At 38.1% G+C, this 25,651-nt stretch overlaps 1 non-coding gene across 1 annotated transcript in view; it reads right to left on the bottom strand.

Moving 5' to 3' along the window:
* The window catches only part of Rgs22l (regulator of G-protein signalling 22 like), a 139,148-nt gene that overhangs the window by 73,133 nt on the left and 40,364 nt on the right, over positions 1–25,651 (bottom strand). The window contains exon 4 of the transcript XR_015625629.1: positions 6,120–6,203. This is a non-coding gene — a transcript (regulator of G-protein signalling 22 like). The remainder of the gene's footprint in view (positions 1–6,119; positions 6,204–25,651) is intronic.

Genomic DNA, 25,651 nt, shown 5'->3' with positions numbered 1-25,651 from the left:
ATCAATATATTGTTTGCTAAAGCACACTTTTCTCTGGGCTATGAATTTTCAACTTATTCTGGTTGGTTTCTTTCTACTTTTAAGCCACGTTGCAAGCTGCCAAGAGCACTCACGTAGCTCCTTCTATATTTTGTTTAGAAATTTCATTTATCAGTTAATCACTCGTCATTTCCAAGTGTGGCACTCCATAAAGCCATAGAGCATGGGCAGAGTTCAGAGCAGTTGTTTGCTACTTCATAATAAGAATGACCCTTTCTCCAATTTCCATTAGGACAGTCTTCATTTCTCTCTGAGATCTCATCCTCTTGGAGAATATCTAGATCTTTCCTTATGCCCTTTATTCTGAGCCCTCACCAGAATCTCCCGGAATGCTTCCTCATGGGACCAACTATTTGCAGCTTGTTGTTCAAACCCTGCTTATCCAGTTCCAAACCCTTTACTGTATCGTTAAATATTTTTATCCCAACAACCACACACTGTAGTAATGGTTCCAGATATGAGTCAATTATCTGCTGCTATAACAAACTATACCTGAAGTTCAATACTTTATCTGAACAAAATGATTTTATTTGATTTAGGGTTTCAGAGGTAAAGTTTAAGATAACCAATCTATCCTAGTTGTCTGGGCCTTGGTGAGGGGCACCTTGATTTTTTTACAACATAATGAAGACTCTGAAAGGGACATGAGTATGTGCAGAAAGGGCCATATGTAGTAGTGGAGATTTTATCCCAACCGGCAATAATGAGAAGTCACTATTGAGACTAACAGGCATCCCTTAAGAAGTGAACTAATCACTACCTGGAGTCCTTATTGATTATAATTTCCAATTTTACTACACGAATCTCTGGAAAATATTCAGGCCAGATCTAAATCATGGCAATAAATGTAAAGTGGATCTTCAAAATTACCCAAACTACTAACACTAATGTGTACATTAATTTCAAAACTGGAATTGACTGTGGAGCGAGAGGTGTTATTAACAGAAGTTTATAATGGATCGTGAGAAAATTTCTTGGCTGTGTATTTACACCTTAAAATATGCTCATGTTGCTTACTTCAGTGCAGTAGAAATCAGGGGTTAGTGTAGGAAATTACGAGTTATTGCTCTCAGGACTTGTATTTATTGGTTGTCTCCCATCAACCTTCACTCAGATGCCAAGCTTTTGCATTCAGAGGGATGTTGTATTATGAATGAGTATAGTGACAACCTCTTGTTTAAACTGGCAGCCTGCTTCATCGCAGACTAAAGTGAAATGATGAGAGCACCCAAAGGCAGGGGGCAAATCTTGCCATTTGATGTGTTCTGGTACAGTGACTTTTAACGAGTCCAAATGTCACACCTGGTTCAGTAACTTTGCTTGGTCCCCATAATCCATGAATCATGCCATCACTGAATTACTTTTAGGGGAAATAACTTGGGAAAGAGCATATGTTTTGAAAGTTGTTAAAAAGGAAACTGTTCACATAAATATGTACAGGAGAGGATGAACATATGGAAATTTTCATGGTGTGTTTCCCTCTAGAGTAAATGAAAAGGAATGTAAAACCACAGAGAATCTTTTCCCGGGGTTTCAGAGAGTGATAGCAGAAGTCTTTAAAAGACACGTAATGCAGTCATGTTTGGAAATGGCTGATTCATAAAAAACGGTGTAGCATGCGGCTTTCTTTTTGAAGCACTCAGGAAATTTCAGCTTTCTTTTATAAGAATATGAATAAGACTTTAGCCACCTGGGAAGTGAGGCAATGCTATTTTGCTAGCAATTTCTCATTTGATGTCTGATGAAAATTGCACATTGTTCTTCTATGCCTCCCCATGTATGGACATCCAGCTTGCCCTTCTCTTTAGGCAGTGGATTTCCTCTCCCTAAAGATTTCTCAGCTGTCCTCTACTTCATTTGACTTCACTGTTCCATAAAGCTAAGGTAATTCATTTTTGTATTATACAGTTTTCCATTTGTTTCAAACATATCCTGTGTGAAGCTGGGGTCATATCCTTCCAGACTACGAAGTCCCAAAAGGCAAACATGAGCAAACATTCTTAGTGTCCAGCTCACTTTTGACCACACTGGAGAGGCTTTAAAATACTGGAAATAATCCACTTAACAGTTGATCTCACTTAAATATATCTCCTTCAGCCAAGGGCAAACACTTTACATGCAAAATAAAATGAATCGTCACTTGTTAAGCCTTTGGGTTCAATCAGACTTAATGCTTTAAAAACAATTTATGTTATGTATTCTCAGTAGCATGAGCAATGTATCCTCATTTGATGTCTAAGCAATTGAGGTTCAAGTACAGTGAGGTTGTTTACTTAAGAATAAATTGCTAGGCTGGAGAGATGGCTCAGCGGTTAAGAGCACTTACTGCCCTTCCAGAGGTCCTGAGTCCAATTCCCAGCAACCACATGACTGCTCACAACCGTCTGTAATGGGATCTGATGCCCTCTTCTGGTGTGTCTGAAGTACACCAGTGTACTCATATAAATAAAATATCTAAGCCTATTTTTTAAAAAAATAGTTTTCTTTTGTAAAAAAAAAGAATGAAATGAATATATTACTATTAAATACATTTGCCTTGTGTAGAAATGCATAAATGCATGCACACATACAAAGACACATATATGGAAACAAATATATATTACATATATACAATAAATATATAAACAAATATTTTATATAATACACACACACACACACACACACATATATATATATATATATATATATATATATATATATATATATATATATAAAACAAAGTCAACTACTTCAGTGTTTTCTTTGCTTTTCTGACTTTTTTGTAGATAGAGAAGGAAGAATTCTGTTTATTTCCTGGCGACTGGACAGGACTCTTTTTTTTCTCTCTCAAAGACTCTCCATGAAGTACCGATTATACCAGGTAGAAAGAATGACATAGCTAGAGGTTACATTTACATGATGGGCTTGATTCTATCTTCTGGCTATCAGGTGAGAAAAATTTATTAAGATACTTTATCAGGGGGTTGGGGATTTAACTCAGTGGTAGAGCGCTTGCCTAGCAATCGCAAGGCCCTGGGTTCGGTCCCCAGCTCTGAAGAAAAAAAAAAAGAAAGAAAAGAAAAGGAAAAAAAGATACTTTATCAATGGCAGCTTAAGCATTGGTTCAAAGACAAGTTTCTGGAGATGTATATATGATGTCTTCATTTTTCTTGACTCAGTTTATTGTCTTCCCTGACCTTTGTTTTACTATCTCAATCAAAGGGTGACTAGTCAATCTATTCTCAGCTTCTCTTATGGGGCATTACAGACATGGTCAAAGACACTTTGGAGAATAGCAGGTTGTCACATACAAAAGGATTGGTACTCAGAGATCTTATAGAGGAGAAGCATCTCAGTAACACAAAAGTTTAGACTTGATTTACGGGCCTGTTAGTGCATAGAGAGCACAGTGGGGACCAGAGAGCCATCTGATGGCTTGAGTGGAAGGCAAAGCTTGCGCTAGATCAAAGGCAGTGAGGAGAACTTTGAGAGCTAAGAATAGGTTTAAAAAGTGCTGACAGACACACAGAGAATATATAGGTGAGGAGATAGCATGGAGGCTCTTTTCCATAAATCTTAAATAGTCAGAGATGCCTAGAAGATAGATTTTGGTAGGTTGTCAAAGCATATTTCAATTTGGTAAATGAAAGATAGATCATGCTAAAAAGGTTCGGATTCTTTCTGTGGCTACCAATGAATCTTCTCTTTTGTTTCTCCCTTTGGTGGAAATTTACTACAGTGAGAACAACACTTTGTAATCCTTCCCCATCACCAGAAAAATGTATGCAGATTGCGTTAGGTATATTGGTTATGTTACTCTTTGCTGCAACAAAACATCTGACAAGAGGCAGGTGAAGGGAGAAAGGATTTTTGTGGGTTCATGGTTTAAGGGGCACAGTCCATTGTGGTGGGGATGGCAAGATGGAAACATGAGATGGCAGAAGTATAATTTGGTTGGTCATGGTATACCTTAGAAAGCAAGGACAGGTCCTGTCTCATTCTTATTTTCCTCGCTACCTTTTCAGTCTGAAATTCTACATCCTTGGGTGGGACCACCGATATTTACGATGAGTCTTCTATCAGTTAATCTAGTTTGAAACACCCTTACAAATGAGCTCAAAGAATGACTAACTTATGGCCTATTCCTTCCTTAATCCAATAAAACTGATACCCACTACCTAATAGAAATGGATGTATGAGATCCACCAATGTCATTTCTTTAGCTTCAAAATTAACTATTCAATATTCAATCAGACCTGCCTGGCTTGAGTTTTGAGCACACTGGAAAAGGTATTGCTATGAGCAGAGATTTGCAGTTGGCCTGCGCAGGGTCATGGGCTATTATCTACATGTTGGTATGTTTGGGGCTCAGAAAGCAGTACCCCAAAGTGTGGCACTTTGGTTTGCTGAGGATATCAAATTGGAGGATGTTGGGTGGAGGCTCAGACCCTCCCTCTCCTGTCTCTCTTGCTTCTCCTCCTCTCCTAAAGTGAATTAGAAAAGCTAAGATTCCTCTTCTCTAAAGTGGGCCATAAAATCTAGAATATCACCTTCATCTTCTCTTCATGTTTTTTGTAGGAGCTTGCTGTCAAGAAAGACCCCCAGGGATCTTATGCAACAATAGGTTATAAGACCTTCACCTACCTGGCTTTGCAGTTTACCTGGATAAAGGGATGCAATGAATAGCAAAAGGAATCTGAACAGCTTTGTCTCTCACCTCCACCAGTCTGTTACTTTCAGTCAGAACCTTTAGTCCAGTTACTCTTCTGCACAGCTGTCTATTCTTCATCAAATTTAAGCATAATAACACACATTTCCCCCTGGTTTATTTGTGATTCATTTCTGGAGGCTTCTGTGTCCCATAACATTTTGATTAAATACATTAGCTATGCTTTTCTCTGACTTGCCTGGTTTGTGTTACAGAAGTGTCAGCCATGGCAATTATAGTGGGCAAGGAATGGTAGTGGCCCTCTCGCCCTTGCATAAGCAGTGGGTCCTGCTGATGTGCCAGGGAGCAGCTTCAGCACAGAGAGGGGTTCTGAAAGAAGGGGTGTCTGGGAGCAACAAAAAGAATGACTTGAAGTCAAGTCATGGATCTCAGTTGACAACCTATGTTCTGCTTGATACAGTTTTTCCAGTCAGTTTCTCTCTATGTTCTGCTTTCTGTCTGGAGATTTCTCTGTCTATATTCTGCTTGCTTGCTATTCTAAGAGATCTCTCTGTACATGTCCTGCTTGTGTGTGTGTGTGTGTGTGTGTGTGTGTGTGTGTATGTGTGTGTGTGTGTCTGTCTGTCTGTCTGTCTGTCTGTCTATGTTCTCCAAGCAGTTCTCTCTTTTTATCCTAAAAAATTCTCTGGATAGCTCAACTCCTGGAGAACACAAGTCTAGTCTTATTTTACATATCAATCCAGTCATTTATTCCAATTCTTAAGAGACAGCAAGCATACATTTTTTTTTGTCTTGACATTGCAAAAGAATTTAGAGATCTGTCTGCCTTTCTTAAACACAAATGATAAACTAGTTGGGTGGGCAGAATTACCATTTTTACCACACCTGGGCCTAACCTTTCTCTGTTAGTCTATGGATCCCTCCCAGAAGGCAGACAAACTCTAGTCTGAGTTGGATCCTACCCATTGCCTGTTCATGTGTAACCTGTACGAAGAATGGTCTTTTTAATTTCAAGTAATTGGGGAAAGAAGAATGATGTTCAACACCATGTAAGAGTGATGTGGAACTCACCTTTCAGTGTTCACAGATTGAGTATCATTGGAGCACAGCCGCACTCATTCGTGCAGATTGCAGAGTTCACATACTCTGCTTGCAGATTGCATGTCTGTGCCTTAACAGCTTCAGCAGCAGAACTACAGAGGTAACCGATGCCCTAAGGCCTGAACCCTTGAAAGTACATACTGTCTGCTTCTTGACAGAAATACACTAGCCTCTTTCATACTTAGTGTTGAGGCTCAAAACAAAAACAAAAAAACAAACAACAACAACAACAACAACAAAAAGATGGCACTTTCTAGACCTCACACTGAGCACCTGGGAGTAGCAAACATAGCAAACATCTTCGAGTTCCTTGTTTCCATTAAGTCTGTACCTGTCAGACAGGAACATGATTCTCTCCATCCTCTGACTCATGGTAGATTCAAAATAGACTCAACTCCCATCACAGAGGAAGAAACTGAAAATAGAACACAACAATTGAAAATAGAACACCTCTAGTTCTCAGGCACTTTGTCACAGGCCTACATTTCAAGCTGCTCATTTCTCCTAACAAATTAATTCTAATCACTGTAAAGTGCCTGCTTACTATCCCCAGGTTCTCTCTCCACCTTTACACGGTTTATTTAAGCCTTAACCATCTGCCTATTGTTGAATTTCTACTGTTACAAGGCTCCCATGAATATGTACTAGTTAACTAAAGCATATATTTTTTCTCCTATTAAGCCGTCTCTTGTCCTTGTAGTTCAGTAGATTCAGTTATTATAGCTCCAGAGGGAGGATCTGAACTCATCTGCATCTTCCTTACCCATTCCCTACTTTGCAATGGCTGAAAGTGTTTATGCTGCCCCTGTGTTAGTCACAGAAACCTGTTGTTTCATCTATAATGCCCCACCCATGACTGCTCATGCGTACAAGGCTGTGGCTCCACCTCTTAGTATTAATGTTGTGGAGTAGCAACTTTAAGAGACAGGGCCTCAGTAAAGAAGAGTCACTTGTAGGTTGGAGCTTTTGAGACCCTATCTATTCTCCCCAGGTCATCTTCCTCACTCCTTTTTTCTTGGCCATTGTAAGATGTGCAGCTTTCTTCTACAATGTACTACTGCCATAATTGAATACTTCAGTAAAAATACAAAAGTTATTGTGCCAAGCAAATATGGACAGAAAGCATTAAGCAAAATAAGTCCTTTAAGTTGATTCACTTGGGAATGTTGTCATAGTGACAGATAATTAACTATCCTATTTTCTCCAGTCTCTGCTATCATTCCATGTACCACGTTTAATTTTTCACAACTCTGAAAAACCTTACTCTTTCATTTGTTTCGACTGGACTATTTAAATGTAGTGGATCCATATAAAGGTGAACTGGGTAAGCACATAACTTATGGGATTCTCCGCAGTTATAAAAGACATGTTAGTCATTTAGTCCAGTAGGTTTGTGCGGGTCACTGATACAAAGTGAAAGGTGACCAAGTCCCAAGGGCCTCAGTTGCTTCATGACTTTACAACAGACGGCTTTCTGTAAGATAATTCAGATTATTGTTCTTGATTTACTCATAAGATGCAGCCAAGGAGCAGAAAAGTACAAAACTTCCCTGTGGGGGTTGGAGATAGGGCTCTGGCAAAAACTCAAGGATCCAGGTTTGATTTCCAAATAGCCCTTTTTTTATCCTGTTACAAGGGATGCAATGCCCTCTTCTTGCCTCTGTAGAAACTGCACACACATGGTATACAAACAAAGATTCAGACAAAATGCCTACATACATAAAATTTTAAAAAATAATAAAATCCCTTATAAAAAGTCTTTATTATGATTAAAACATTAGTAGTGGTTACACAGACCCAGAAATTCTGAAGGAGGAGGCTGTATGCTCTTCCAGTTTCTATGCATGCCACTTCTCATCTGGTACATAAGCTTTGAAATCAAACATTTTACTTCTATGGGCATGGCTTTTGAAAAGTTACTAAATTGTTATTAATTATTTGACCATCTATTAAATTATGTCAGTACGGACATGTATCTTTTTAAGGCATTGGTGTGTTCTGAGGAATGTATTCTTAGGTGATTTCATTACTGTGAGAAAATTATTGGAAAGAGAATTATGACATCACTAGGCAATATAGTCTTCATTATTGACTCAAATACCTTATATAGTTTATGACTATACCTGATTTATACCATCCTTATATATAGTAAAATAGTCCAACTTATAAAAGCAAACTATGATGGCAATCATATGGAAACAGCACCCTTGCTCAATGTTGACCCTGATCTTATAGGTTTAGGATGATGGTGATGTTTTTGAGAAAGGATGAAGGGCCAATATGGAATCATGCCTATAAGGTTCCCAGTTTTCATGTACCCTTAAAGTTGTCACCTACACAACTTGCTCTGCCCATTCATAAAATCAACTCTGACAATATATAAACGTGTACAATGTGTTCGTATGTCACGCCCCTCCTGGAAGAGATCCTTCAGCTCAATTCTGTGGTCTGCTGTGCTCCTAAATACAACAACTTTCTTTTGTGGGTTTGGATTTATGTACACATTGTAGCCTCAGGCATGCAGGCATGTATTTTTAGATCAGCCTCTGAAAATGGAGCATCTACACTTTTAAAAATAAACTTGTATAGATCAAAAGCTGGAATCAATGAGCGATGAATAAAATATTTCTAATTCTGCCTTGCGTCCTTCGCTGCTAGCAATCAAATCTTGCCCCCTCCATCCCTTTTAGCTGATTCTTTCATTTCCCACCCCAGAACCATGTAGCGCAGATCTCAGTAACTGGCAAATGCGGAATTTTCTGTTAAGTATACCTTTCAGATTTCTTTGGAGTCCTGGCTCCAGACAATTACTCTTAAAATGTTTAGAATATGCCTGTCTATTTCCAAGGGCTCCTTGGGAAATCAGTGAAATGAGGATTCTCACAAAAGATCCTCTTCAAGCTAGGAGCTCTCCAATAATTATGGACTATACCCAGTGCACTTAATAAACTCCTTTGCATGAACTCCTATGACAGCAAGCAAGGCATGCTTTACTCTCCCATTTCTCCAAGTATGTTTTAACAATAAGGAGGGATATTTACAAGGCTTCTTAGCGTTGCTGTGGTGACTCAGTATTGATCCCTGCTCACAGAGATATGGGCAGATCTTCCTCGGGACTAGAGAACATAATTGGATGACAGTTCTCTGGGTAGAAGAGGAGAATGTGCTTCTAACATCAACACTATTCATTTCTGACCTGGCGGAGACCCACATTAAACTGTAGAGACTGATCAACCTGAAAACTCCTGACTACACACAACACTGAAACACAGAATAGAAATGCAGGGAAATGATCTCAGTTTCCCAGAATGGAGATGAGAGAAGGGTTCAGAAAATTAAGAGATGGGAAACAAATGTCAGTCACCTGCTAAAGCCCAAAGGCACATTCACAAGAAAAGCTTTCTATTGTCTATGTAGCAAGATCAGAAGGGGGCAAGTCCAACTTCTATTAGAGAACAAGGATTCATTCTCTTAGCTCTTAAGAAAGGGTTGAAGATAGATAAGAAAAGAAACACATATCCCTATGCACGAATTAATGGCAGTAGGTGACACAGACCTGCTACCATTAGGTTTAAACTCAGACAAGAGCAAACTTCCTTGGGGGTGCAGTTTGTGCTTACAGAAGGACAGAAGCCCCAAGACTTAACTGAATGTGCTTTCTGATGGTAGGGGCTTCTAAAAGGCTTTAGGATACCTGCCTCTGTTATTCCAGCCCACCTTCAGAACGAGAAGGGAAAAAAAAAATCAAGTGAACAGATTGAGAAGAATTCCAGGATGGAGATTTGGCAAGTAATTCTTTTTGATATTGTCTTATCAACAGCAATTATGAACTGTTCATCCTAGGCACTGTTCTCTGGGGCACTGAGGTAGGAGCTCCAGGTGTTCCCTGCTGCTCTGTGGGGACTCTGCCTGCACAAGTCATCTAACTCAGCTTCTAGGCCTCAGTTTCTGTTACCTTCTCAGTGGGAAGAATGACACCATCTGGGGAACTTTAACATAAGCATTAAACACTCCACTAGTACTCAGCATGTTATATAAGCCCTTAAAAAACAGTTCTCATTCTTTTTTCTGTGGTTAGCTAGTGACTCCCATATAGACAACCCTTTGTGTTAAACGCAGTTCACAAAAGGTTTACGCATTACTGGAGAGAGTTAAGTCCTTGCAGACTTGGGGGTTGTTTTAAATTCACCAAAAAAAATGTTATTTCAACGTGTCCTTTAAATTGTGTTTGAATAGCATCCTTGGTTGTTTCCTTGAGGAGAGGAAGTTGGAGTAGGCTCACAGCACATGCATATTTAATCTACAGTTTCCACATATGTGTTTTTCTCAGCAAGCAGCACATATGGAAGAACTCACTATGGAAAGCAGCAGTGATGTCATCTCCTTGGCAATAGCAGGATATGAACTCAGACTCCCACAGTGCTGAGAAGCATCGCAGCCGCTAGTGTGTTCTGGGGAAGGGAGAGTATTTTGGATGTTTCTGGAGCAGTAGGCTTTGATTTTCTTCTGAGAAATCACTGGGAGGCTATAATCTGATTTCCACAAAGAGAAAGGGATGTGTGCGGCCAGGAATAGTTTATTCTTAGGGATTCCTAAGGAACTTCTTGAAAGTGGTTCTCATATTTCACAACAGAAAAGCAAGGAACAGAGCAAATGTGTTCCATTCCCTTTTATGTGGAGGAAACTGGTGCCTTCATGCTCTCAAGAGCCCTGTCCCAGGCAGTCTGCTAAGACATGCTATTCAGCTCGCATTCTTCTGAGCATCACTGAGCAGATTAGCTCGGAGGGAGGTTTTGTTTCTGTGGTGATTTAAGTCATTTTAAACAAGGATTTCAAGATGGAATCGATGAACGAAAGCCAAGTATCCAGGCAGGCTTCATTCTTGAGGAAAGCCTGTTTGTTTGTTTTCCTTCTCTTAGAATAATTCATGAAAAAAAGTAAGTTTATTCATGAGACAGAATTGAGATGGTGTAAACTCTATTCTTCCTAGCTAGGTACAATGCCCTTCATTAGAACTGATCTCTCTGCAGAGAGAACCATCTGATACCTTGGAATTCAGGATTCAGGCTATTAAGAACTAATCCCCATAAGCTTTAGGAATTGCCATCCTATGCTACACTGAGAGTGTTGTCTAGTGTTGCTGAGGGGTCCATTGTAGGTCTCAGCACTGAGTTCTTAAGGGAAATTTGGCTTAGCAGTGTATTTACAAGCAGTCATGTGCTTTCAAACCACCAGCCTGTAGCCAAAGGCTTGCATTATCCTTTCTCTCAGAGCCAGCAACTCCTAAGTTAAGAAAATGAATTTCAGCATATTGCAAATTTGCACACATTTAACCTGGGTGTTTTATTTGAGGCCAAAGGGTCAGAAAAGACACCTTACAAGATACAAATATGGTGTGGATTCTTCTACCAAATCCATAGTATTCAAAAGGGATAGTTTTAAACTTGGACATATTCTTCTTGATGCCCCAGAGCAACTTTTAACACCTATGACGTAAGAGTCAGGTTTTAGGACAAATCTGAGTGGGCCATGGTCTGGGATCATGGACTCAGGTTTTCTCAAACACTGTGTTCCCAGTTTTATGACATTTCTATAGTTATAGAGCAGAAAACACACACACACACACACACACACACACACACACACAAATCAAGACATGTTTAAAATACATTTGGAGGAAAATCAGGCAGGCTAGTTAAAGCAGAGCAGGCAAATCTCCTTACATGCTATCTGACAACATTCTTATGGGGTCGGTACAGGCTGGTGTGCTCCTAGGATATTGCAGAAGATTTTATATGATAGCAAGAATGTTAGGTTAGTGACTGGAGGAGATGTCTTTGAGCTTAAAAGAGCTTGCAGCTCTTTCACTGGCCCCAGTCCGGTTTCCAGGACTTATGTCAGCTGATAGTAACTCCCTATCTAGGAGATCAGAGGTCCTCTTTATCCCCTACAGACACTGCACTTAGGCACATAAAACCCCATGTATATACGTAGTTAAAATAAAAATCTAAAACCAAAAGAATACTAAATTCGACTCTAACATGGGCAAGCTACATTAAACTGAATGAAGGGGGCTTACTATAGATAAAGGTAATTTAGGTTCAAAACAGGAATATTCTAGTTGCCCAGAATCATGGGAATTCTAATCAGTTGGTCATCCTTGTGGAATCTTTAACAGAGGTGAGGTTTCGATCTCCCTTCTTTTTGTTTATCTGTTGTTTGTTTGTGAGACGGCTTTAGATATATAGAATGGTTGCATCCTATGTCAGTGTCTTATGTCCCATTGTTGGTTGACCAAAACTGAGATATATTAGCAGCTCACCAGCCTCTACACAAACAGAATTTTGTATCTTTACACTAGGGTGAAGGTTTGGTTGTTCTCCATGTGGATGTATCATAGTTTGTTACAGAGGAAGAGAATAAGAATCAGATTCTTTTTCAGCCCCTTTTGCTTTTTAGCTTACATGCCATGGACAAAAGTAAGTCCCAGGTTTATTCCTGGCTTCCTGGGAAGAGTTAGAGACATGAATCTCTTAAGAATGGGTGTGGAGATGCAGTAAGTAGATCAGATAATACGCAATTAAGCACACCAGCAAAAGATAGCTATAAACTCACAGAAGCTGAGTAGTGTGGTTAGAAAGGAATCCAGAATGTTCCAAATTAAAAAGTGAAGAGATGTGAGGAAACAGTAATGAATATGAAAACACAGATGATGAATTAGTTACCTGAGCAGTCACAACTCATGCCTGTGTGTTCAGGAGACTGACGACAACATTTCAGTTCAATATTACAGATACTATAAACAAAACGAGTTTTAGAAATGCTGGGTTTTAGATTTGTAAACAAACAAAAAAAATCTTAGTGCCATGAGTTCAGCAACATGATTTAAATACTTATATTTCAATAACCTAGAAAGCCAAGAAAGACTAAATAAATTTCTGGACACGTAAAATCTACCAAATTGAATTTAAAGAAAATAAACAGTCTGCACAAATCTATAATAATCAATTAAGTTGAAGAAGTAATAGTTTCCCCACAAAAATATTAATGAATAGACAGATGCGTTGTTGATTTGTTCTGGAGCTTTTAAAAAGAAGAATGACGGTACTTCTTAAATTGCTGCATGAAACCTATGGGAAGAGACACCACGAAGCTGATTATGCGAGGCCATTATTACAAAGATAAAGTGACGAGACACTCAGAAACAAAAGTAGAAAGAGGAAGGCCAGTTTCCATGATGAAACTAAATGCAAAAATTTCAACTAAACGATGCATTAAAAATATATGCACCATTAATCCTGCCAATCCATAAGCATGGGAGATCTTTCCATCTTCTGAGATTTTTGATTTCTTTCTTCAGAGACTTGAAGCTTTCGTCATACAGGTCCATCTTCACCGGCTTGGTTAGAGTCACTCCAAGGTATTTTATATTATCTGTGACAATTGTGAAGGATGTCCTTTCCCTAATTTATTTCTCAGCCTGTTTATCTTTTGAGTAGAGGAAGTCTATTGATTTATTTGAGTTAATTTTTATATCCATCTTGCCAAAAGCCATCTACAGAGTTAATGTAATTCCAATCAAAATTCCAACTCAATTCTTCATAGAGTTAGAAAGAGCAATTTGCAATTCATTTGGAATAACAAAAATCTCAGGATAGCAAAAATTATTTTCAATAATAAAAGAACTTCTGGGGGAAACACCATCCCTAAGCTTAAGCTATTACACTTTTGAACTATTACAGAGGAGTAGTGATAAAAAAAAAACTGCATGGAATTGGTACAGAGACAGGCAGATAGATCGATGGAATAGAATTGAAGACACAGAAATGAATGCACACACCTATAGTCACTTGATCTTTGATAAGGAGCTAAAACCTTCCACTGGTAAAAAAACACAGCATTTTCAATAAATGGTGCTGGTTCAACTGGCAGTCAGGATGTAAAAGAATGCAAATAGGTCAATTCAGTCTAGTCCTTACAAAATATAAAATAAGATAGAGGGGAAAACAGTAGGACAATAAGAAAAGAAGAAACAAGATCACTTCTATTTTTAGATGATGTGACCATACAGTTTTATTTTTTTTCTTGTTATCATTTTCTTTCTTTTTTTATTGGATATTTTTCATTTATATTTCACATGTTATTCCCTTTCCCTGTTTCTTGTCCATAAGTCTCCTATCCCCTCCCCCTATGAGGGTGTTCCCCTACCCATCTACCTCCCCCTTTCCCGCCCCCCCCACCTCCAAACATTCCCTTACACTGGGGATCTAACCTTGGCAGGACCAAGGGCTTATGCTCTTATGGCAAGGGCCATCCTCTGCTACATATGCATATGCAGCTGGAGCCATGGGTCAATCCAAGTAGACCATACAGTTTTAAAACATGACAAAATGCTCTTAGCTTGCAGAAACAGAGACATAAATACAAAATCAGTGGATTCTTGACAAGGCTACAAATAAAATCAATGTGGGGAAATATTCTCCATAGACTACTCTCAAAGGTCCAGAATTACATTTCCGGAATTTGAAAATGTGAAAGAGAATTTAACCTTCATTGTGACATGAATTGCGGACCCTAAATGGTATGTTTACCCAGAACCTCCAATTGTGATCTTGGGAAAAATTCTTAGCATTTATAGTTAAATTTAAGGAATGAATATGAGATCATCTCTGATGACATTTTTATAAGGGAAATCAAAGGGAGAAGACAGGGATATGGGCATGTAAAGATGCAGTGAGGAACTAACGTTATGGAAAGGGCCAGAAATTTTGCAATACTTGAACCACTAAGAAGTGGAAAAGTCATGAATGGAATACATCTAAGAGCTCCTGACTGTACCTTGCTTGGGATTTAACCTCAAAGATGGCGAGGAAATACTATTCTGATTGAGCCACTCACTTTTTAATGATAAATTACAATGATGCCAATACTGTAATATACCTCTGTCTCCTCCCACACATGTAGCAGTTACCTTGAGGTAGGCTGTAGTTATAAATATGAAACTGCAAATTTTCTAAAATATAACATAAAAACAGAATTATCTTCATGGTATCACTGGTAGCTGTTTGTAGTACTCATATGTAAAATTCTCAAAAATAAATTAAAAATATACATTACTAGAAAATACATTAAATTATTATTAAAAAATATAGGAAAAAGGAAATGATGTAATTATTTGATTATAATGTCAAATAATAAAGGAGTTTGTGTTAAAAAACACAGTCTATATCCATTGTAAATTTTCTAAAACTGATGACTTAGATTTTATAAAATGTTTATTAAAATTTTAAAATTAATAAGATTAATAGAAAATATAGTTTAATATGATTTAACAAAATAGACAAAGATTTAAGAAAATTTAAACATGGAATAAGTGAACATATTGTATATTTCCAACTCACAATGAAAAATTATACATTACCACTACTGAAGGAAGAAATGGGGACATAGTAATGAAATACAACTATAAATGGACTTAGTTAATAAACTTTCTTTAACATAGTTGTAGTAAATGCCATGGTGACTTTGTTGTTGAGTTGTTTTGTTAAAGAAACCACAGATGAAGGTCTTGTGTCATTTCCAAGTCAATAAACCATTCACTGATGAGAGAAGCTTAGGATTCACTCAGTATAGATTCTTGTTTCAGTCTCTCTGTCTTTGTATTTACTCCTTCTGTGTGGTGTGATAATCACTCACGAAAACCTATAGTTTAAAATAACCTAGTTTACTAGGTTGTGGTTCCGAAGCTCACTAGAGAGTACTGCATCTTACTGGGCTAATGTCAACAGTGCTACCTGTCTCTGTGTTGCCTTGTATATTTACCTGGGACCTTCTTTTCTACCTCTGTCTTTGTCAAACAAACTTTTGGTTTTATGGGCATATCTGTAAGATCTAGGTAATCTTTGTCTTTTAACATCAGGTGATTAACAATCTCAATTCTATCTATATTTGAACTCCCTTTGCCTTGTAGTCTAGAATAATATCAAGTTCTAAATACTAGAAGAGGGGCATCTTTAGAGGAAGGCATTTTTATGGGTACCACACAACTCCAAGTAATATTAGGTAGAGAACAACACTCTGAAATTAAAAAGACACTAGGTTTCAATCTGATTTCAAGGACTGATATTTTAGTGGCAAGAGCCCTGTTTTGTATGACTCCGTTTCCTACCAGCTTACAGGTTCCGTGCTGCACACTTCATAGGACAATTCCTAATTCTGACTAAATCAAGCACTGTTAGGAAATCCAATCAGGCTTGAGTCCATAAGGGTTGAGAATAGTTTGAAGACTACAACTTTTTAATATTTTCTGATGTCCTCCATTTTTCTTCTTTGAATAATACCTAAGAAGATCTGGTGTTTATAGCATTCTTCAAAACCTACATCTCATTTCCTGGAAGGCCAAGAGAGCTCAGTGTTGAAAATAAAAATGTCAGAAGATTTAGCAAGTGGCTGTCACCCTGATAGAAGAAGCTATATTCCTGTGTAAGTAGCAGCCATCCTGGGTTGTCCCATCTGGCCATAAAAGTAGGAACAGTTGTGGATCAAATGACACCTGTCTGCCAGGTATTTTACATGATGAATCTCTATGTAGCACCACTGTTGCTTAGAATCAATAAAAGTAGACTCCAAAGAGTCTAAATAACTTGTTGAAGGACACTGAGTTTATATGTGACGGGAGTTTAAATCACAATGTCTTGTTTTGAGGAGACTTTTTCCCCCAGCTCTTCTGAGCCTCCCTCACACACATATTACACTGCTCAGTTAACTGTCTTGACCTAAAATGAGAACTGCTAGAACTCTGAGCCACATCTGTGCACTGTCTACTGCATACAACCTTGTTGCTGGCTATGTAATCAGGGTTCAGCAATATGTGCTGGCTTTATGAAAATGTGACTTAGCTAGGATACTGGGATGGGCAATGAATGGCTTAGGTAGGACACTGGGAGGAGAATCTAAAGGGTTCACTAGGCTACTAGGTTGTGCATATAAATGGCTTAGCTAGGACACTGGGATGGGAATCTAAATGCACAGAAGACAGAACAACCCATCATCCAAGAGGAACATTAGCTTTAGAACAGGTAGAAAATGTACCAGGGAGCTTCTTTTCTTTAGGGCTTGGGCTTGAGACCTATTAATCATTCCTAACCATGTCACTTAGAGTACCCACTCATCATTGGTGGTCAGAGATTTGTCCATTAAGATGCTTGGGAAAGCCTTCTGCTGAAGGCTATAATTCATCTCTTCCTTCCCAATTCCATGTAAATCTCAATACCAGAGATATGCTATGATACCTAAAAGCAAGTTAACAGAACATATTTTGAGGACTTGACAACCACTGTGTTTACCTGACCCTCATGTGTTGGAATATTAAAGTCCCGACCAACAATCAATCCACATAATTCTATATTTATCTAAACTTTAGAGATTAATTTTAATAAAATTTCCATTTGAGAATAAATTTTTAATACTACTGATCTATATTTAGTCATTTAAAGCCAATCATTATTAAGAAAATACCTTAAATTATATTCAAAGGAGCATCAAAATAAGCAATCCATCAATTTAGATGGATCTAAAAATATGTTTGATGTTATTATGTCCTGTAATATTTAAGAAATTTATCAAAATATATATTTAGTTACTATTCAAAACATTTTTCTGTCCTTGTCCAGAATGATTGAAATTATTATGATAGTATTAAATGTCACCAAGGATATAGGATAACTGGAAGAATTAGTACTGGCAGTATTTCCCGAATATAGACATAAACACACAATATAACACAATAATTCAATTCCTTGGTAGTAGTATGTATATGTGCTTATAATCTCCTTTGGAAGATTATCTATCTATCATCTATCTGTCTGTCTATCTGTCTATTTATCATCTATCTATTATCTATCTATCTATTCGTCATTATTTCTACTAATGTAAATATTTATGCCAAAAGAATTAACTAGTACAATACTAAAATAAAAGCCTGTAACCTTTTCTTTGGAGATGCAATGAAATATATATGCAACTGAAAACTATACAGGAATAAAGAACTGGCTACTATAACACCCAACAGCATAGTTGAGTACAATAGTTAGAATACTATGTTGTAAAATCTTGATAAACATTGGAGAAGAAAAATTAAATTAACCTCTGGTGATTTGAACCAATAATGATTAAGAATGTATCCCCTGGTGAAAGCTACAAAGAGAACCATTGGGGCCCTATTTTCTTTATCTACTCTAATAAAATTTACTGATTGCATATTTTGGTATAAAAATTAAATTACAATAAACAGATAAATGGGAAGATCATGTATTTTAAGCATATAAAAGTTTGTATCTGTCCATATTGGCCTTAAACTTCTTGTGTGTATTCTGACAACTGAATCCAGGGTCTTGCATATGCTAGGCAAGCATTCTACCAGTGAGGTATTCCAACCCCATACTGATATTTTAATGAATGAGAACATGCAATTTTCTATATTATTTTTATTAATACTACAGAAGGTCTTGTTTCTCCTATTTCTTTGCAACAACATAGATCTAGTTAGCACCTTTTTAAAAAGTATATATGGTTTATTGTGTGGATGCATGTACATGTACATATGTATGAATGATCACCTGCTTATCTATATGTCTATGTGGGTATCCATGCATGGAAGCATAAGAGAACATAGGTTCCTTTTAAGTTAGAGTTGTAGGTATCCTTGAGGTAACCAACTTATTCTGGCTCGGGCTTAGTTAATTAGTGCTAGGAATCAAATATGGTCCTCATAATTGCACAGCAAATGCTCCTAACCACTCAGCCATCTCTTCAGCCCTCGGTGCCTTTTATATGTTCTGTTTCCCCCCTATTTCTTTACTGTAGCATACAGTTATCTGTACAAGTACAACCATGAGGAAACTACAAGAAATGTATTCCAAATGTTCTCCTCTTCTCCCTGCTAGAACCCCTCTGAAAGCCCACACAACATAATAAGGACAGAGCACATTCATGTCTTAAAGAATATCTATTCCCAGGACACCTGAACTTCCTTAAGGTGCTTATTATGTTGGTCTGTTCAGGTTGTCATTACAGAATATGAACCAGGTGGATTTAGGAACAGACATTCACTTTCTCAGTGTTCTGGTCTTAGATCATGATATTTGAATCTTGTGACTATTCTTCTGCTGGTTGGCAGAAGATAGTCTTCTGGGCCTCATGCTATCTTCCTCCAGAGCACTTCAGATTGAAGAATTCCTGTCGTGTTCCTCTTTCTATAATGATACCAGCCTTGTTACACCCATATCCATAATACAACATCATTTGATCTTATTACCTACATATAGGCCTTTTTTATAAATGTAGTTATTGAGGGTAAATGTGCCAACACATGAAATTGAGTGTCAGTCACAATTCTGTCCTGATAATTGACATGGGCTAAACCTCTTTATAAATGTCACCTTGATTTCTGGATTCATTTACTTCATCATTCTTGGTCATAGTCATGTAGTGATAATAACCCCATCATTGCTGCTCTCGATATTCTAGTCTTTTATTTCCTCTCCACTAGATTTTTCTCCTCAATTATCCTTTTTTGAATCACTAGTAAAACAATCCTTGGAAGGAATCCAAATTATATAGCACCTTATAGAGGGTACCATCCCTAGCAATCTGTTATTTACGTTCCAGTGATTCCCCCTTTTTTCTATTATATTGTATATATGTTGTGAAATAAACAACCCTCACATACTTCAAAATTACTCACTAAGCATAGAAGAAAATGATGAGAAAAATCAGGCCAGAATAAGATGACTTAAAAATGCAATGAACACACCAGGTCCTTAGTAAAAATGGCAACAATCGTTAACTAAGAAATAACAGTGCATGGTTAATTTTATCCCATTTTGTAGCTTTAAATATAAGACATTGGCCTTGTCCTTAGATACATAGGGCTTTGTAGGTCATTTGCTTCTAACAGTGAAAAGAGTAACCAAAATGAAAAGTTTGATGCAAATGTAGTTTTCTGCATTTGCCCTATGTTTCTATTTAGAGTCAACTGTCCATGTGGGTCTATTTGTGTACTCATGCCCTTCCCTGTTAGGTTAACACACTGGAAAACCTGCAGTTCAGGGAGGAATTAAAATAGCCACTGCTTGCACTACAAAATGGTTCTCATATAGATTTTCAGTTGTTAACTTAGATCCTTCCCTTTAATTGAAAGATAGGTTGTTCTCAATGGCTACAAGATATCTACGTACTAAAAACTCGGCCCTAATCACCATGACTTTTAGAGTTTATTGCCATTAACCTCCCATTCACCAATGGTTTGTCATCTGATGCTTGCAAGAGGAATGTATATTAATAACAAAACAGAGTGCAGCAAAGCTCTGGGCCTTGCTGTTGGGATGCTCCTTGCCATTTTTCTCCGTAGACTAAATCACCAAAATTATATAACAGGCTCTGATGAGTTCATCTAGCAAGATGGCTCAGTCAGTAAAGGTAAAACCATCAAACCTGATGACCTAACTTTCGTCTCTGGGATTCCCATGGTAGAAGGGGAGAGCCAACTCAAGATCTCCTCTGTCTTCTACTTGTATGCTGCAGCAAGCCTGCCCACATATGAAAACTCAATAAGTAATGTTAAATTATGCACAATATAGAGTCATACTTGAGAACCACTCTGTGCAAATATATCTATATATTTATATCAGGCCTTCCTTTATGTCTATTCCAGGATAAAACAATAGAGATACAGCTTACAATCTTCAAGTATCATAACTGTGAGGTGGGAGGCAGGACAGAGCCACACCCATGTTAGAAATTAAGATAGAAGTTCCAATTCATCTAATAAAATGTTTAATATTCTAGTGAAGTTCTTACAGGAGAGAGAGTCCAGATGATAGTATATGTAAAGTGGAACAGAGAAGCTATCATGGTGGGGCTTATAGAGTTAACTGTGCAGAAGAAAGGGAACTTTGTCACAAATGGAAAGCTGAATAAAGTAGCAGTTCATTCTTTCTCCACCTTTACCACTGCTGGTACCTGTGGCACAGTGTAGGCTAAGGTGTGCTACAAAGAGATCACACTATACCACACACTCAATCTAGTGCAAGAAGTTTATTGGGGTGGAAAGTGAAGTAGGGATGTAAGGGGAAAATGCAGAGACAGAGATGGACAGAGACAGACTGACAGCAAGGCTTGGAGACAGAGAAAATGAACAACACACACACACACACACACACACACACACACACACACACACACACACCAGAGGGGGGTGTCTGGGGTGCCAGAGACCTTTTAAAGGATTGGCAACTAGTAATGGCATAACTCTTAGTCTCTGAGTACCTCAAGGCAGGCTGGGAAAGTATGCCTGATTTATAAGAATCACCATAGTTACACGTCATTTGTAAATGCCCTTATTCTTGCCTCCAGCGTAATCTATGTGAGACCCAGTCCAGCAATGTCCATCCAACTATATTATCTCTAGCATTCACTTCGTTACTAAATGTAGAAACATTGGTGAGTGGAACATTGGGTAGAGTTGCAACCAAGTGAAAGCTGATGTTTGGCATTTGCACCCCTCTGTCCTGAATACATCACACAGTATCCTGCTCTCAGGTTCCCTCTGTGCTCATCCATCACCAGAATCAGTCTGGTCCTCTTAGTACCAGTGTTATTGTAACTTAATCTCTGTGGGCACCGCCAGATATCCCTTTTGAGTTACCCAGGGGACATCTTCTTTGAAACTTTTGGGATCTGACTTCTTCTGGACTCCTGGAAACCTTTCCTTTCAACTTTCCAGCAGCTCCGATAAAATAAGAAAATCAGCAATGCACCCATTCATTCCAAAAGAGAGGGTTTTTAAAAATTATTATTTCCCTGATAGATATGTGCTTTTCTTCTCTCTTTTTCCATGGCTGGTGTTTCTACAATTCAAGAAGATGCCTACACAAAGGCATTATCTTAAGGCTGACATGCCTTGGATGAGTTAGAATGTTTTCTTAGTTCTTTTCCTACACAAATTCGCAGGGTTGGATAAGAGACCTGCAAAGAATAGACTGCAGGTGTTGATCCATCATTGAATCCTGACCTCATATAAACTATACATGACTTATTAACTAAGATAAAGTTTTCTGACCTATTATGTATTCACCATTTGTTCTGTAAAATGAACATAGAACAGTTGAAGCACTCATGTGGCCAAAGGACAGGATCTCTCAGAGCAAAAGTTTGAAGTGTTTGCCATTAAAGAATCAGAGGTTTCCAGTTTTATGGTGTGAGTCTTGGCTCTGCCAATCACCTGTTGAATGGCTTTGAACAGACTACATAGCATCCTGGAGAGAAATGTAAATGACCAGTGGTATTATATCCAGAGCAGGCTAGAGGTAGTCATTAAATGGTAGTCATAAATAGTTTGTTTTCCTTATCTTCTTAATATTCTTCTGCTTATTAGTTCTTCCCCTTCTTCTTGCTTTCATTATTACTATTTTTTATTTTGTTTTCTAGTACTACAATCACTGTACTGTATTAGTGGTGTCACAGAACGTGCTCAGGGCTTGTGATCCCAGCTCCAACTCTAACAGTTTCTTGCCTCCTTGGTTTGCTGAACTAAGAGTCAGAAATTATGTATTCCTAGGCTATGTCAAATCACTTTCCCATCTTGCATGTGGCAGAAATGTTTTGCTACACTGAGACAAATAGCTCATTTTCTCATTTATTAATTAACTCTTGAATGCAACCAGCCCAAGTCTCATTTCTGTGCCTCTAAATTCCCATTCAATGAATAGAGCATCCATTTAGTCATGATTACTGTGAAAGACTTGCTGTCTGCTTTGGTAATTTAGTGTGAGATCTTGCCTATAAGTCACATCCTATTCAAACAAACCATGTCAGCCATCGGTTTATCTGGCTACTCTTTTCATTGGTACTGTTCGAGGCCAAAACAAATGACTTCCTGAAATTAATCTTATGAGCTCCTGAAATAATCCTTGCTTGCAAGTTTATTGCAATACTATACCTAGGATTGAGGGTAGCTAAGGCAACCCAAATTGTCCATGATTGTAAGCTGTATCTCCTAGTAGGTCTATTGTCATCTTCTGCCAGCTGCCATCTTGCAGGGAAAAGAATGAGTACCTGGGATACACTAAGTCTCAATTTGAGTCCCATCCATAGTACTGTGGTTTATCCATTCTCCTGCACTTAAGTCAGGGCTGGCAACAGTTTATTCATCATCTTTTATGATTTGCCATGCTTCCTATGAACTACCAAATAGGTCATTTGCCACATGGCATTCGCTTAGTACATCGCAGCTATTGTTCTTATGGTCAGCAAAATAAGTTGTTTTCAATTATGTTATAAATAGGAGTATTTATTTATATTCCAGCCAGATTCAGAGGGTTCTGGAACCAAACTGTACAATGTGGGATGTCACTCTTCGCCAGACTCTGGGCCGAAGACTTCTTTAGTTTCTTTGGTTCTGGATGCATTGGTTCTCCCTTCTTATTCGAAGGAGATCACATGGCTAGCAAAGGCATGCACTGTTCTGAAGAGACATCTACCCATGTAGAGGCACATTTTATGTTCTTCCAGTGGTTTCTTCTCATTTCTCATACACTAATGTCAGAGTGGAAAGAGACGTGTTCTCTCCCCATGTAATCTACATGTCTAATATGTTTGTAATACAAACACTAATACATCAAAAGCCACATTTTATCTTAAAACAGTCTGTAGGAAAATGTTCAAATGTGCACTCTATATGTAATTCACACACATAAAAATATCTCCACACATATTTAGCCTGAGAAACTAGTTTATGTGATTAAGGAGGCTGAGAGTATAATGACCTGATTTCTATAAGCTACAGACCCATGCAAGCCAATGGTGTAATTTAGCCTGAGTGTGAAGGGCTTTGAACTGTCAGGAACCAGTGGCGTGAAATCTAAGCCATGAGGACATGAGGTTAAATGATGAGCTTTTTGCAGCTCTGTGGTTCTGTTCATAAACTAAGAGACAGGATCATGCTCAACACATAAAAGAACACAGACACATCCAGAAATAGCTCTCTGTGGCCTAGTCAAGGTGATACCGATAGTTATCTTGCTCTTTAAGAACTTAATATACAATAACAGCAGGGTAAATCCATGCTTAAATATTAATTGAAAGTCTACTTGGTAGGCCCTTCTCCCTGTGTCTTCCCCTCTACTCTTTAGTTTTTGTTGAAGAACCTCTAAAGATCTATCTACCCTTTCTTTTTTTATCTGTCCTCTTGGCTTTTTGAGGTCCCTATGAAACTAGAAAACACATTTATAAAGATTTGACATCTACTTTTCAGCCACAGCAGTAATAGGAAGATGATAGAGGGACGTTCATCATTTCAAAAATGTCACAATGAAGCACAGTGCATTGTGCAATGGTTATGACTCTTAAGGCCTGCTGCCTTGGGATGTTGACCTGTGCAAATGTGCTACTCTACCAAGCACAAGAGAAAGTCTCTCTATATGAAATGAAATACTTCTTAGCCTGGATTGAGGCAACTAAAATGTGTCTCTCAGAGATCCAGACATGTTTTCTTGAAGGGGTAGCACCTCACTCCTAGAGGGAAGGTGTTGCTGACTCCAGTACATTTGGAAGGTTTCAAGAATGAATTACGCAGTTTCAGTAGCTGCAAGCCAAAAAAAGAAAAGGATGGACTTCAAAAGGGGACCATAGTTCAAGTCATTATCCCACCTCACTAACCACAGAAGACCCTGTAGCTCACATGCAAATCAATGTCCACAGGTCTGTTGAGCAAGGCAGAATGTGCACTCTGTTACACACACACACACACACACACACACACACACACACACACACACACACACACACACACGTGAAATTCGTCATTTCACAATCTGGACCCTGACTCATTCAGAATCTGGGCTGTGTTCATTTTTAATTCAATGTTTTTGAATGCTAAAGGTGATGTAGAAGACTTCTTCTTATCAGTTAGTAATGACAAATTATAGTTTTAACCAGAGACAAACTGCAGGCTCTACAAATACTGAGCTTCAGCTCTCTCCAGTGTGCCAGTGTTATGTTAAGAATCTTGTAAAGTAAGCTTTATTAAGGATGCACATTAAAATCTCTTTTATCCCTTATTTGTGAGCTTTATACATGCATACATATACACATACATGCATATGTATAATACACTTATAATACATACAGAATGTGTGTTGATTACATTCACTCCTCACATATTTCTTTCATCATTTTCCTCCCAACTTTGTGTGCTTCTTTTTAATCCCATCAAGTCCAGCTAATGCTGCTGTGTGTGCATGGCTGTATGGCCATATACTTGAGCATTAGCTGGCTATCAGGGGCTGACTCCCTGAAGAAAACTTACTTTTATTCCACAGAGCCACCAACTCTCAGTAGTTTCTCAACAATGAGTGAGGTTCTCTGGGCCCCACTCCATGGATGTTGGGATTCTGGCCTAGGTATTAAGATATTTGCTGAAAAATGTCTGTGTGATATGGAGAGAAATTATGACTTGTCCTCTTGCCAAACTCAAAGACAGCTCTATATCCTATGGACTTGGCGTAGTGTTTAGCTAACAGCAAGCTTCTAATACATGATTGCTGCCTCATGTAAGCCTTGGCATTATCAACAAAGGTCTGAAAGAGAGATTTCTTATTCTTTGTGATGTGTATTTTTATCAATACCAAGCAGGAGGTCAACTGTACATACATGTCTAGTTTTTGTTTCCAGCTCTGATATAGCCATAAGCCCTTATTTGGTATTAACTTTATATAACAAGTGATAATTCTGAAACAGAGAATGGCATTAGGATGATTTTCATTATTTTAATGAGAAAAAATAATCCGAGAAAACCTTTGGTCA

This window comes from Rattus norvegicus, chromosome 7 (assembly GCF_021556685.1).
Source record: "Rattus norvegicus strain SHRSP/BbbUtx chromosome 7, alternate assembly SHRSP_T2T, whole genome shotgun sequence".
Lineage (NCBI taxonomy): Eukaryota > Metazoa > Chordata > Mammalia > Rodentia > Muridae > Rattus > Rattus norvegicus.
This window is presented reverse-complemented; position numbering and strand designations above follow the sequence as displayed.